Genomic DNA, 14,122 nt, shown 5'->3' with positions numbered 1-14,122 from the left:
AAGAAGATGTGGTTTATGTATACAATGGAATATTCCTCAGCTATTAGAAATGACAAATACCCACCATTTGCTTCAACGTGGATGGAACTGGAGGGTATTATGCTGAGTGAAGTAAGTCAGTCGGAGAAGGACAAACATTATATGTTCTCATTCATTTGGGGAATATAAATAATAGTGAAAGGGAATATAAGGGAAGGGGGAAGAAATGTGTGGGAAATATCAGAAAGGGAGACAGAACGTAAAGACTGCTAACTCTGGGAAACGAACTAGGGGTGTTAGAAGGGGAGGAGGGCGGGGGGTGGGAGTGAATGGGTGACGGGCACTGGGGGTTATTCTGTATGTTAGTAAATTGAACACCAATAAAAAAAAAAAAGAAAAAAAAAACCATCAAGCCATATCCTAAAAAAAAAAAAAAAAAAAAAAAAACTTTGTATCTAGACTAGAGCTTTGAAGTCTTCCAACCTAGCTTCTTTATTATAGACATGGGGAAACCGAGGCACAGAGAAGTCCAGCAGCTTGGCCAATATCACACAGCTCATAGCTGAGCCTAGAACCCAGATCTCTGTAACTCCAAAACCTTCATTCCTTCTGCTGCCTTGCTTCACAGAACAGAGATGATTTGGTCTGTGCACCCTCCATGCCTTTTCCTGCATAGCTGCCTTCCCCTGGTGTCAAGCTATTTAGAGGCAATCTCACACATTTCTGGAAAAGCCCTCCCTATGTGGGGAGCTACCAAGTCCCTCTCTAAAGCTCACCCCCATTCTCTGCAGTCAATGTAGGTTTCTCCAGACTAAGCGGTTCCATCCCTCCTTCTGATGATGTGCTTTCCCGTCAACCCTCTCCAGACACATTATGTGACACAGACCAGTTGTTAGTGCCTGTTTTATTACAAGGGGACCCACCCAAAGTGGGACTCCTCCGACTTGTTCATCATTGCATCCCCAATGTCCATCAGTCCTACTGTTGTCCTGCTTGTCTCCCACCCCCCAAATCTAGTTGTCTTTGCCTCTCCTCCTTCCCTCCCAACACCCAGCATCCAAGCAATTTCTGACACAGCTCACCCTTTTTCTACTCCCACGACTCAATGTTTTTTACTTGACTGTGGACGAAGTCCCTTAACTGATTTCCCTGCCCCCCAGGCCAGGTCTCTCCAGAAATGCTTTCCTAAACTCCAACAGCTGTACAAGGTCTAATCACTGTTGTTGTTATTCCCAGGGGACAAAGGAGCCATCAGTCCAGGATCCTGGTTTTGCTGTTCCTCTGCCATCTCTGTGGCTTTAGGTACATGATTTATGCCTTGGGCCCATTTCTCCTCTTATAAAATAGAAGACATTAAACAAGACCATCTCTAAAGAGATGCCTCCAATTCTAAACTATTGTGTCTCCCCACTTTGATCTGCCCACCAGATTGCTTCCAAAGAAATCTTCCTAAACACTGATCTTTTTGTTGTTGTTGTTCCTCTTTGCACATAAATCCCAGTCTCCATAGCCTGATGCTAAGGACTCCCTTACAGATTGGTACTGACCTCGCGCCCCCCCCCCCCCCCCACACACACACCTTATTGTTCCGTGCTCTTTACAAGCCCACACTCAAGCTAAACTCAGCCACCCACTTTGGGTCACACTGGTGCCAAGCTTCCCACCTCTGCTCTTGCAACACCAAATGCTGTCTGCCTTGTGCTATACGGAGAATATGTGCCATGTCTTTGTAAGCTTCAAAGCAGGGCAGCACCTTCCCCATCTTGTCTCTCACACAATACTGAGCACTAGTAAGCCCTGAATAAGTAATTGTTGGGTAAGTTTATTCAGCCCAAAATTGCACTAACATTTTTGGCCATAATACCATATTCTTGACTCATACTGGGCTTCCAGTCAAATAAAACCCTTAAACCTTTTAAAAATATAATCTTGGGACGCCTGGGTGGCTCAGCGGTTGAGCGTCTGCCTTTGGCTCAGGGCGTAATCTTGGAGTCTCAGGATCGAGTCCCACATCAGGGCTTCCTGCATGGAGCCTGCTTCTCCCTCTGCCTATGTCTCTGCCTCTCTCTCTGTGAGTCTCTCATGAATAAATAAATAAATAAAATCTTTTTAAAAAAATAAAAATAAAAAACAATAATATAATCTTTAATTAAGTAAGTTTTCCTCCATTCTTTCCTTTTCCCCATCTTTGAACTAGTATTCAGAATTTCATCTGTTAAAGTTAAATTTTCATCCATTGTTCTTATCTGTACAGATATTTTTGGTTCTTGATTCTCTTATCTACATCATTGGTTTCTCATTATGTTGTCCACCAGTACAATGGGTATACTGACCATGCCACTGAAGTTGCCCACAGTAATGTTGAACAGGAGACAGTCTAGGAGCTTGGCACCTCATTCTCTGGCTTGACAATGACCTCTTCTCTAGCAGTTTGGGGATATGGTTACTTAACCACAAAAGATTACCTGCTCATTTTATTATGATTCATTGTGTATATAGACAATGAAGAATAATCTATACATTCACCCAACTCATTTATTAAGAACCAAGGCAATGTGTGAGGCTTCATGTAATACAAAGCAATGATTAAGATTTGGTCCCTGTCTTCTTTGAGCTGTAAAGAGCAACCAGGACTCCCACACAGAACAATGGAGTCCAATGTAGAATTTAGGTAGGTCAAAGGGCTTTGAGAGCCAAAGGATGGAAAGGCACATTTCTGCCTGGATGAAGCCTTACAGAATGAATAGGATTATCATATGTAGAGATGAGGATATTAAGGTACAGGCTAAGCCGCTGTACCAGAAAGTCTACAATGCAGAGGCCTTGTACCACAGTCTCAGCAGTCAGTGTAGGGAGGAGATCCAAGCCTTGCTGCTCTGTCCTTAATAGACTTCTACTTGTGTGTTCAGGGTGACTATTCCAGGTCTCACCATTACCAGCCAGAAGGAAGGGAGATAGAGACCAAGACAAGCCACTCCCTTGTTTTAAGGCTATAACCAGGAAGTTGCTTACATCGTGAATATGTATTGATGAATGAATATGAATTTATACCACATTGGCCTGTGCTTAGTCACATGACCGCACCCAATTGCAAAGGCATCTGGGAAATGTAGTATTTCACTGAGTAGCACCACGGCCAGCTAAAACTATTATTTTGAAGGAGAAAACAGATATTGGGAAGGCAATGAACAGTCTGCCACAAGAAGAAAAAGAAGTCTTATGTTCCATGTGAGGAGAAAAACTGTAAAAGAGGGAGCTGATTGATTAAATTCTCAGTTGAGTGAAAGTTACTGGGAACAGAGATTTGGATTTCTTTTTTTTTTTTTTTATGTTTTTGTTTTCTTTTACAGATTTGGATTTAGTAGAAAAAATTTAAAACTTCAAAGGAAGCAACGGGCTGTCTTGAGAGTTAGAATTCTTCACCTCTGAAAAGTCAAGAAAAATGATAAAAGGCATTTACACTCTGAGGGAAGATGTACAAAATGTCAGCCTTTCAGGCTGGTGGCTGTGTGATGGGAAGCAGAGTAGAGAAAAGAGGTCCAGGAGACTGGCAGACTAGAAACTGTCAGGTAACTACAATACTAGCCCTGACGTGAGGAGACAAGGGTGGGAGCAGAAAGAGTGGGCTGGAAGGAATGAAGTGAGAGCGACAGACAGCGTGGCCATCCATCCACCTCAGCAGGGAGCTGGGGACGTGCGGGGCAGATCTGGGAGCACATGAGCTTGGCAGCTACGGAGATTCAGAAAGGCGAGCTCCAGGGCTGTGGCCAGGCATGCGCTTCCCTGCAGCGTCCCAAGCCCAGCACATAGAACCCAGTTCTTTCTGGATAAAACAATGAACATCCCAATGGGCTCTGCTCCTGAGAACGTATTTTATTTATGAACAAACGCTTTTTTCTCCCCACACCCTCTCCTGCCTCGGTCCTGATTTTTGTTTCTGTCTAAATTCAGTAAAAGCATTAATGAATTTTAAAATAATGTGGCCTGTTTGCCCTACCCCTTCCTCGGTGAGCAAAGGTATGTAATCTGGTTGTTCCCAAAAGGCAGTTGTTTTCTGGATGTATATGTACTCTAATACTTAATGTTTTGTGTAACAATAAAAATCATCCCCTTTGGCAGATACCATTGTTGCCTTGTGTTCTGTCCAAGAACGCTATTTCACATCTGTTAAATAGTAGCATTTCCCCCACTAACCAGATTCCCTAGGTGGCCAGTTTGTACTTTAAATCAAGGGTGTCAAAGCTTGTGGCTGCTGACGGTTGGTCAAGGCCAGGTCTAAAGGGTCGGAACCATAGAGGAACGTGCTCAAGCAGCCCCTGTGGGTCCCTGAGAGAAGAGATATAATTGGAAAGGGCCTCCAGTGAGGATCCTTCCTCCCCTGTGTATCTGAGGCATTCCTGTTGGGAAGGCAGGAACATTCATGATGTTGGCACAATCACAGGAGCTTCCTTCCTTGTACTGAGCACCTACTATGTGCCAAGTGATGGCCTGAGGAGTTACATGCATGATCTCATTTGTCCCAATAGTGGTCCTATGTGGCAAGTTCTCTCTAACTCCCATGTCACAGAAAAGAGATCAGAAAGGTCAAGTGACTTGAGCAAGGTCACACAGGATTTGAACCTCACTCTGTGGAAGTCCAGAGCCAGAGGTCTTAATCCCTATGTTGAACTGCTGAGATGGAGCATGTACTCTGCTGCTGCATAGACTGTTTCTCTGCCTCTTGGGCATGGTAAGTCGGGACAGTGCTGCCATAGGGGCAGGATTCCCAGGAGGAGCTAGGAAGAGCAGGAGCACACAGAGCCTGAAGCTGGGCCTCAGAGGGAGCTGGAAGGCACAGAGGGAGCTTAGCTGAGGGGATCCATAATCAGATGTGCTAGACTCACTCCAATGGCAGCTGGGTGGCACCGGGGTCAAGACCACAGGTTCTGGAGGCAGGTCGCCTGAGTTCACCCTAGCTATGCAACTTTGGCCAAGGTAGTTACCTTTGCTATGCCTCAGTTTTCCCCTCTGTAACATGAATATAAGAATACCATCCATCTCATAGGAGGGCCATGAGGATTCAGTGAGGGAATACATCTGAAACAGAGGCTGTTTTTCCTACTCCTTTTTCCTATAATTATTATTTTGCATTAAATCATGTATGAGGTGAGGCCAAATTACAGTTGACCCTTGAACTGCACAGATTTGAGGTACACAGTTTCCCTTGAATGTGTTTTTTCTTTTTAGTAAAGACAGTACAAAACTGTCCATGTATTTTCTCTTCCTTATGATTTTCCTAATAACATCTTTTCTCTAGGTTACTTTATTGTAAGAATACAGTAGATAATATATATTCAAAATAAGTGCTAATCTACTATTTATGTTATAGCCAAGTCTTCCCACCAGCAATAGGCTGTTAGTAGCTAACTTATTAGGGAGTCAAAAATCATATACAGATTTTCAACTGCACAAGGTGATCAGCACACCTAACTCCCACATTGTTCAAGAGTCAACTGTAAAACACAAGAGCTATGGAAAACAGAAGACAGGGGCGCCTGAGTGACTCAGTTGGTTAAGTGTCTGCCTTTGGCTCAGGTCATGATCCCCAGGGCCTGGGATGGAGCCTCATGCAGCAAGGAGCTGGCTTCCCCCTCTCCTTCTGCCTGCCACCCACCCTGCTTGTGCTCTCTCTGTCAAATAAATAAAATAAAATCTTAAAAAGAAAGAAAGCAAGCAGAGGACAAAATTGTATCAGAACACTAGACTGAGGCTGGTTATTAAAACTGCACAAAATTTAGCTCTGAGTTGCCTGGCTGCTTTGGCTCTGAAAAAAGAGAAGCCTTTTCCACCTTCTGAGCAGAGGTTTCCTGTTGTGCAGGGGTTTTGTAAAGCACCTGAATCTAGCACTGCTGTGCAGGAGGTTGGATGGAGACGAGAGAAGTGCTCATTAGGAAGCCATTGCAGGAATCCAAGTACAAAGTACTAAAGGATTTCGGCAGCAGAACAGGAGTCAGGGAAAAGATATAGAAGATAATTCAAAGGAGCTAAAGAGGACTTGACAAGGAATAGCTATGGGGTTAAAGGAAGTGTGGATGTCAAAGATGACTGAAGCCTCACATCTGAGCAATTATAGTCAGATGTCTGCTACTAAAATGCTGTGTAACAAACAATCCCATAATCTCAATACATTACAACAACGGGCATTTATTTACTGGGCATGCAGGCAACTCTGACTCTCTTGGGTAGCTAGAATGAGGTAAGTGTGGCTCCAAGCTACCAGTTGTGTTCAGGTCTGTTCCAAATGTCTCCTCATTCTGGGAACAGAGGCACTCTGCGCAAATTCATCTTGCGGCAGGTGACAGAAATGCAAAAGACCAACCAAGCCATGAAAGCATTTTTAAGACCCCTGTTCACATCACTTCCACTAATTTCTTTCTCCTTTTTTTTTTTTTAAAGATTTTATTTATTTATTCATGAGAGACACAGAGAGAGAGAAAGAGGCAGAGACACTGGCAGAGGGAGAAGCAGGTTCCATGTAGGGAGCCTGATGTGGGACTTGATCCGAGATCCCGGGATCATACCCTGAGCCAAAGGCAGATGCTTAACCACTGAGCCACCCAAGCGTCCCACTTCCACTCATTTTTATCAAGCGAAGCAGGTCATGTGGCTAAGTCTAAAGACAATGGGGCATGGACATATCAGCCAGCTTTACCAGAGGGCACTGGAAGGGTCACATAATGGGAGGAACAGACCAGGGAACAATGATGCAATTTGCCACAGCAACTAAAATAAGAGTGATATCCCAACATAGAAATTCGAAGTAGGGTGGGGCATACTCAGTCTTTCTCTTATTGCTATTTTATGCCATAGGTGTTTAAACTAGACCAGCAGATGGATATTTTCTCCCCTGCATTTTTCATCAGTTCCCCTTCCCCTCATGCACCAGAGAGAGAATCCTGCTGTCATACAGTCACTCCTGAGATCTGCTTTGCCACAGATGTTAGTGGATCAGACATAAAAACAGCTGTCAAAATTGGACCTGCTACTAGAAATAAAAGACTAGAAAGAAATATTCCAAGATGGTACTACCATGGTGGGACTCCAGGCTATTTTAGGTCTTTCTGGATTTTCCAACCCTTCTTTGATGAACATATACAGATTTTATAATTTCAGGGAATTTTTAAAAAATCTTGTCAATTCCATTCCATTCATCCTTCACCAGTAAATATCCAAAACAAAGTATATCTGAAGCCTTAGCACGAAGCACCCACCAAGCAATGCCTTCCTTGTAAGAACACAGGAACCAACTAACACAAAGGTAGCTCCTACCCTTCTAACCTGAGACATGGTTTGAGCATTCTCTCCACTCCCTAAATTTTGAGGTGGTGGGCAGGAAGATATTTAGTTTGAACACAAAAGAGCAGATTGAGGTTTTCTCCTGTTTTGCCTCTTTTTCTTCCCTTAGCTGTTGTATTGGCTTTGGACCTGCCTAGAACAAAGTCAGGCAGGAAGTACATACAAGATACCAACCAGCTATGTACTTCGTCATTTTCCCAAACACTCCTCTGCCCCTGTGATGCACGGACCTGAGGTGAAACCACCACAGCTGCACAAATGCTCCGTTGGGATTACTTCTACCAACCGAGTTCTCTCAGGCACAGAGGAGCAGTTTTTGACTGAAAGGAGCATTGGAGCCACTGACATAAACCCTGCCTTGACCTTGCCCCACCCACCACTCTTCTTTCTCATACCTAATCTCCCACAGAACTCCCAGAGCCACTGCCTCCCCTCCCTGACTTCTCAGGCAGCCTGGCTTCCCACTCCCGCCCCTCCCTCTAGGGATCCTACCCTGTGGATCATCAACAATCCCCTTGTCAAGTCCAAAGGCCAGTGTCCTATTTACCTTGCCCCTTGGCTTACATGAAATCTTCGATTGTTTATTCTTCAAACTCTTACTCCCTTGGTTTCATAGAAACCATTATCCTGGACTCTCTCTGAGCATTTAAGTTCTTGTTCCTTCCTCCTTGCAGCCTTTGCTCCTTCTCCTGGATGCCTCCCGCTGCTCACTTGTATTCTCTCCCCTCTGCCCTCTCAGTACTGATTCGTTTTTGGTTCCAACCATGATTTACATGATCTATGGGCCAATAACTCCAGTCCAGACCTTTCTCCTTCTGCTTCATATTTCCTGGAAGTGCCCATCCTCACATGGATGCCACATGGCACGAGACCACCAGGTCTGGGACTGAATTCATCTCTTCATTAGGGATCCTAGGTTGTAAGCAACAAGGACTGACCCTGATTTGCCAGAAGAAACTAATTGTAAGGATCGCAAAACAGGTCCTAGAATCGAGAGAATCACTGGACAGCCTGGGTGTCTGGTAACAATAACAAGGCCTCTGCACACAGATTCAAGTTCCCAGGAGCAAATTTGACACACCCAGCTTGGATGATGGCTCCACTTCTTGGGATCTTTTAATCAGAATAAAGTGGAATGAGAGTTGTGGAAATTCCCAGACAAGACAATAGCTACCGTGTCTCTCAAATGGGTTTTCTTCTGGACTAGAAGGGAGTCTCATTCCACAACTCAGGTATCTCAACACCAACAAGTCATTAAATTATGATATTTTTAAAGTAGTTTTCCAAACAGTTGCCTTGTCCCCATCACTTGGACCTCTGGAGCCTTATTATCTCTCACCTTGATGACCACTGATGGCTTCCTAAAGAGTCCGTGCCCTCCCTCTTGTCCACCTCCAGTTTGTCCTCCATGTAATAGCCAGAGTGATCTACCTAAAAGCAGATCTAACCATGTTACTCCCTTGTTTGGGCTCTTTACCTAGAAGGGAAGCTATGGGACTTGCAACCTATATTTCTTGAGACCAAATAGAATACTGCCAGGACCTGACTTCTACCCACAACCCCTAGTCCACACTCGCTTCTCTGTAGCACGTTTTGTTTGTTTGGTTGGTTTTGCTTATGGCACTCCCTCTGCCTGCCGGCCTTCTTCTCTCCCTACCACCCTACCCCCAACCAGGCCAGCACCAATTTATCTGTAAAAATCAGTTGAGACCACATCCTCCAGGTTGCCCTCCCTAAGTCTTTCCTGACGTTTCACATGGAGTTGAGGCTCCTAAAATGCCTTGAACATATCACTGTCACTGCACAAAACCCACTATTGGAGAAATATCTGTTTATGTACCCATGTCTCTTACTATCTGTACATTCTAGAAAAACAGGGACAAGGCATATAGTAGGTGCTCAATAAATGTTTTCTGAATGGTCATTGGCCTTGGTAAGTCCTATAATGTCCCTGGGTTTCAGCTTCCTCATTGCAAAAACAAGATAGGTCTGCCTATCCCATGTTGTGAGATTAAGTGAGATAATATGAATGAAATGCCTTGCACAGTACCTGGCACACAGTAAGTGCTCAATTAAAAGTCACTTCCTTCACCACCATTCATCCTCCTGCCACAATTTTAAGTAAAAGGGAAAAGAATGCCTCGTGCTTAACACTGTGTTTCCTCTACTGCAGTGGGAGCTGTTGGAGAAAATGAGGCCAGGTCTTTAGTATTCGTTGCTAAATCTAGTGCATATGGCAGGTGTTTAGTCAATATTTTTAGGATAAATGAGTAACAGTTATATATGCTTATCTGACCCTGTGTTTGTGCCTTCAATGAATTTATAGTTTTGTTTCCTTTTACCATTTAAAAAAAATCACCAGCCTCAATTTATTTAGTATGCATTGTTTCCCTGTCGCAAACCAGCCAAGGCTGGGGAAAGAATGGAGGCTGGGCTGCTGGACCAGCCACCAGGCCAGGCAGGTCCAGGCATTTGCTGGCCATGCTGTAGCCCTGGGTGTGTGTGTGGGGGGGGGAGTGGGGGGAGACTGTAAATGCCCTGGGGAGGAGCACTGCCACTCCTGCACCTGCTACCTGGTCTGGAACACATGCTGGCTCATTTACTTCCCCTAACAGTCCTGCGAGGAGGATACTGTCCTCCTGCCTTATCAGGTAGGGTCCCAGAAGGGACAGATTAACATACTCCAGCTGGGTAACTAAGGAGAGTTTAATAAAAGGGTCCTCAGGTTCAAGGGAGTCAGTAGGGGATAGGGTAGTGCCCCAGGGCTAGCAATAGCAGGGAGTCTTTATCCCCCCTGAGGAGATAAGAAGAACAGCCAACCTACAGCAACCCAGGAGGGAGGGAGCTAGGGCCGAGAATACCCTGGCCGCACTTTCCTTCTGCAGGTCTCCAGGCAACCCAGGTGGCCCGAGGGGCGAGCTTTCCAGGCCCTGGGCAGAAAGAAAAGAGTCAGGAGTGACCTGTGTAACTAGGTTAGAGAGCACAAGGTGAGGCAACCCTGGCGCTCTAGCTTCCGACCTACCCACTCTGCTCCCCTGCCTCTGCAACAGCGGGGCACGTGGCTCCATTTCTCTGGCCTCACTAGCCATGCCGCCAGTCTCACCAGTGAAACCAGGGCCCACTGCAGCACTCTGGGCTGCCCTGGAAGTTTCCATGAAGACCCTAAGAGATGGCTGCATCAGCATGGGACAAATGGGGAAATCCCAGATAAGGAAGGAAGGGAGCCCAGCCTTTATAAAGACAGACACATACACACATCCCCCATGCTGCTCTGTGAACACACACCCATGCTGCTGTACGAATATGCACACCCCATGTGTATATACATACACACACCCCATGCTGCTCCGTAGACACACACGCACACACACACACCCCATGCTGTTCTGTGAACCCCCCAGGAAAGTTCCCAGTATCTTAACTCCAACAGCTTGGAGAACGCGTCCGCGAACCTGCCCTAACACAGGGCCCTGTGGCAGGTAAGGTCCTAGCTTGGGAATCAGAATGACCAGGACTTGAATCCTGACTCTATCACCAGCCATGTGAATTGGGTCCCATTTGAAACATGGACATTATCACAATCAGTAGGAGTGTTGTTAGAATTAAAAGCAACATGTAATTAGCTTTGCCCCTATTAAATGTTATCTAACATTTAATCATCATCAGGATGATTGCTACAGCTTTGCACTACCAGAAATTTTGACCTTATTGCTTACTCACCCAACTTTCAGAACCCTTTAAGAATGGATACTTCTACACTAAGAAAAAGGATAATGCCATCTGGTAGGGACCTACAGTTTGGAAGGACTTTCCCTTGGCTGATCAAACAGGACTGTCACAAAAGCCCAGAGGGAACGGCCGTGCAAATATTATTCTGCTTCTTTTAAAGATGGAGAAACCAACACCCAAAGAGACCAAGTGACGTGCTCAAGGTCACACGTGGAGCAACCGGCTGAGTCGGGGCACTCCCCCCGCCCCCAGAGGCAGCACCTGTCAGCTGGTCTCCACTGCCAGGTCCCCGCTTTAGCCCCGAGGGGCCGCCACTCGCCCCCACATTACCCTACGGAGGCCTTTTGGCTGTGATCTGCTGGATCACTTAACAATTTGTGTTTTCCCAAATTGTAATTAGGTCCTTGTTCTCCACAAAGAATATGTGAGCCACTTCCCTCAGCTACGCCCGTGGGCGGGGGAGTGGCCAGTGCCCGCTCTCGGGCTGGCGCAGGGCATGGGCTTTCCCTGGGGTCGGGGGAGCGACAGCAAGTGGTCTCAAGGCTCCACTTACTGCAGGTGCACAATTGACAAGGAGAAGCCCGTCTCTGAAAGCACAGCGTCATTAGCATCCTCTCCTTTGGAGAGAGCTATTTTTGTCTTCCATCTTCAGAAACTGTGTTCCAAAATAAAGGAGACAAGTCTCAGAAGGAGAACCAACGACAACCAGCATCTCCGGCTTGGAGGAGAGCAAGTCACTATTTCCCCAACAACCACGACAGCGACAATCACCCTGGCCGCGGTGGAGTTGGTGTCCTGTTGCCCTTGGGTACAGCCCCTTGTCCTGCACCTGCCATCATCTTTCCGTGTGACTTCTCGGAGCGGGTTCGTTGCCATGGTTACTAGCAAATCACATGACAGCCTGGCTACCTAGCAGTGTGGGAGAACAGTGGGATCAGATCTGGGGGAAGCATCCCTCCCCCCGCTTGGCGGCTTTCCCTTAGCAGGCCTGCAGGGTCCCAGAGGTCCTTATATGTGACCTGCCTACCTCTGGGGTTAAGGGTCAGCTTTCTTTGAGCGCCAGGACATTGCTTTCACAACAAGATCAGCGCCAGTCTTCCTCAAGGGCTTCTCCTTCTGGTTCGGGAGTCCCTCTGCCCCTCCCCAACCCTGCCTTTCCCTGGCCCCCTCCCCCCACTCACACCCTCACGCAGTTGCTGTGATTAAATAGCTGGGCTGAGTGGGAAGGGGTGGAGCATGCAGCCTACACCACTTGAATAAGCTCTTTTTAAAAATCTGAGGATGGCATGAGTCAGGGAATTTTGAAGCCTTGATACAATCAGGACACTGATGCCTCAGGGGGTGGAGGCAGGGACCGTAGACTCTCCCAGATGCTGGAGGGACCAAGCAGGGGCTGATCTTCCAGCCATAGCCTTCCGGGGGGGTCTGCAGCCCTTCGGACATGAACTCACGGAAGTGGGTGTGCTCTGCGGGGCCCTGAGGGGCACAGTGTCCTCGCCCCGGGTGGCCCTCCAGGGAGAGCAGGCCTGAGGCCTGGAGCAAGCTCTCAAAGCACAGAGCCCTCTGCCTCTCCTCCCCCGCTCCCCCCTCTCCTGCAGAACCAGGCGTGGGAGCAGGAGTTGGTGCTTGAGAGGCGGGTGGGTGGGTGGGCCCAACTTAGCAGCAGGGGCAGGGGCTGGAAGTGTGTCCTTTTCTCCCTGACAATCCCAGTTGCCGACTTCTTTGGGTTCAGATTATATCTCATCTTGTGGATTCCATCAAATTTCCTGATCTGCTTTGCTTTCCCTGTTGCAAAAGTGAAGTCCAGGTGACAGACTCAGACCCGGAAGAGTCAAAGGGCAGCAAAGGGCAGGGCCTGGGAGGGATCCTACCCCAGGTGTACTCGGCTGGTTCTGAGGACCCGCTTGCCTTAAAGAGCAAAGTGTGTTCAGGGAACATTCATGGGCAAGGACCAAGGAGACCAGAGGCCTCTACAATGAGGGGGGCCAGGATGCAGCCCGAGTGTGTGACACTCTACCAGTGGTGTACAAAATACAGAACTTCTGTTTAAAGTTATTTTATCTCTTCTTTTTCGTATCTGTCTTGGCATGTGTCTTATAATGTATATAACTGTATCAAGTAGAATCAGTTTGGGCTGAGATTAAGAAAGAAGAGAAATTCAACACACTAGCAGCTTCATCAGGAGAGAAGTTAATTTCTCTCTCATGTAAATGGAGTCTGGAGATAAGCCACCCAGAGCAGGTAAGGTGGCTTTTCTGGTCACTCGAACATTCTTAACATGCAGCCTCCACTTCGTTATCCAAGGCTGTTGCTCATGATCAGGATGTCCTGTTCACCTTCTAGGCAGCAGGGAGAAAGAAAGGAAGAATGCCATGCCTCTCCCATGAGGACACTTCCTAGAAATTGCACTGTACACATTTAGCATTTAGCTAGCACTTAGTCATATGACTTCATCTAGCTGCAGAGGATCCTAGGAAATGTAGTCTATTCCGGGATGCCATGTGCCTGTTAGGGAATGCTATACTAAGGAAGTAAGGAAGGATGGACACTGGAAAGCCACCAGCACATGTGCATACTTATAAAAAATAAATGTACTTGTTAGGGCCTAATCAAAGTTGGGACTTCTTAGGTAGAGTTCAAAGACCACTGCTATGGATTATATAGTACCCTAGAAGTACCTAAAATTGATCGAAGGAAGAAATGAGGGATTTTTTTTTTTTCACCACCACCTTACATCCATCCATCTTTTAAAACAGTGTGGAGAATTTTGTGTGTGGGCTCTTCTCTCCCCTATTCTCAGCCATACAGTTGTGAGAGAGCCCTAAATTAGTCTTGGCGAACCAATTTCTCCCACTCTCTTGGTCACCAGGATTGGTGCAGGTTACTGAAAGTCGGGTCCAGGACTTCCATTTGACTCTTAGAACGGTGATGGTGGACATAAAGCTATCAGCACATGAAGTCTGGAGCCACCCAAACCCTCCTACGACCCAGATGGGAGGGTGCAGCCCACATCTATGGGAGGGGGAGCTGTGCCAAGAGAGGACCAGGTCCTGGCTACACCATTTTAACTCCTATATCA

The 14,122-nt window shown here is 46.6% G+C and overlaps 1 long non-coding RNA gene across 1 annotated transcript; it reads left to right on the top strand.

Moving 5' to 3' along the window:
- The first annotated feature begins 455 nt into the window (after positions 1 to 455).
- Positions 456 to 4,099, top strand: LOC112662259 (uncharacterized). Its single transcript, XR_003138315.3, has 2 exons — positions 456 to 1,281; positions 3,330 to 4,099. It is a non-coding gene; the product is annotated as an uncharacterized LOC112662259 (long non-coding RNA).
- Positions 4,100 to 14,122: the final 10,023 nt, after the last annotated feature.

This window comes from Canis lupus, chromosome 13 (genome assembly GCF_003254725.2).
Source record: "Canis lupus dingo isolate Sandy chromosome 13, ASM325472v2, whole genome shotgun sequence".
NCBI lineage: Eukaryota > Metazoa > Chordata > Mammalia > Carnivora > Canidae > Canis > Canis lupus.
Note: the sequence above shows the minus strand (reverse complement) of the source record. Positions and strands in the feature narration are given on the sequence as shown.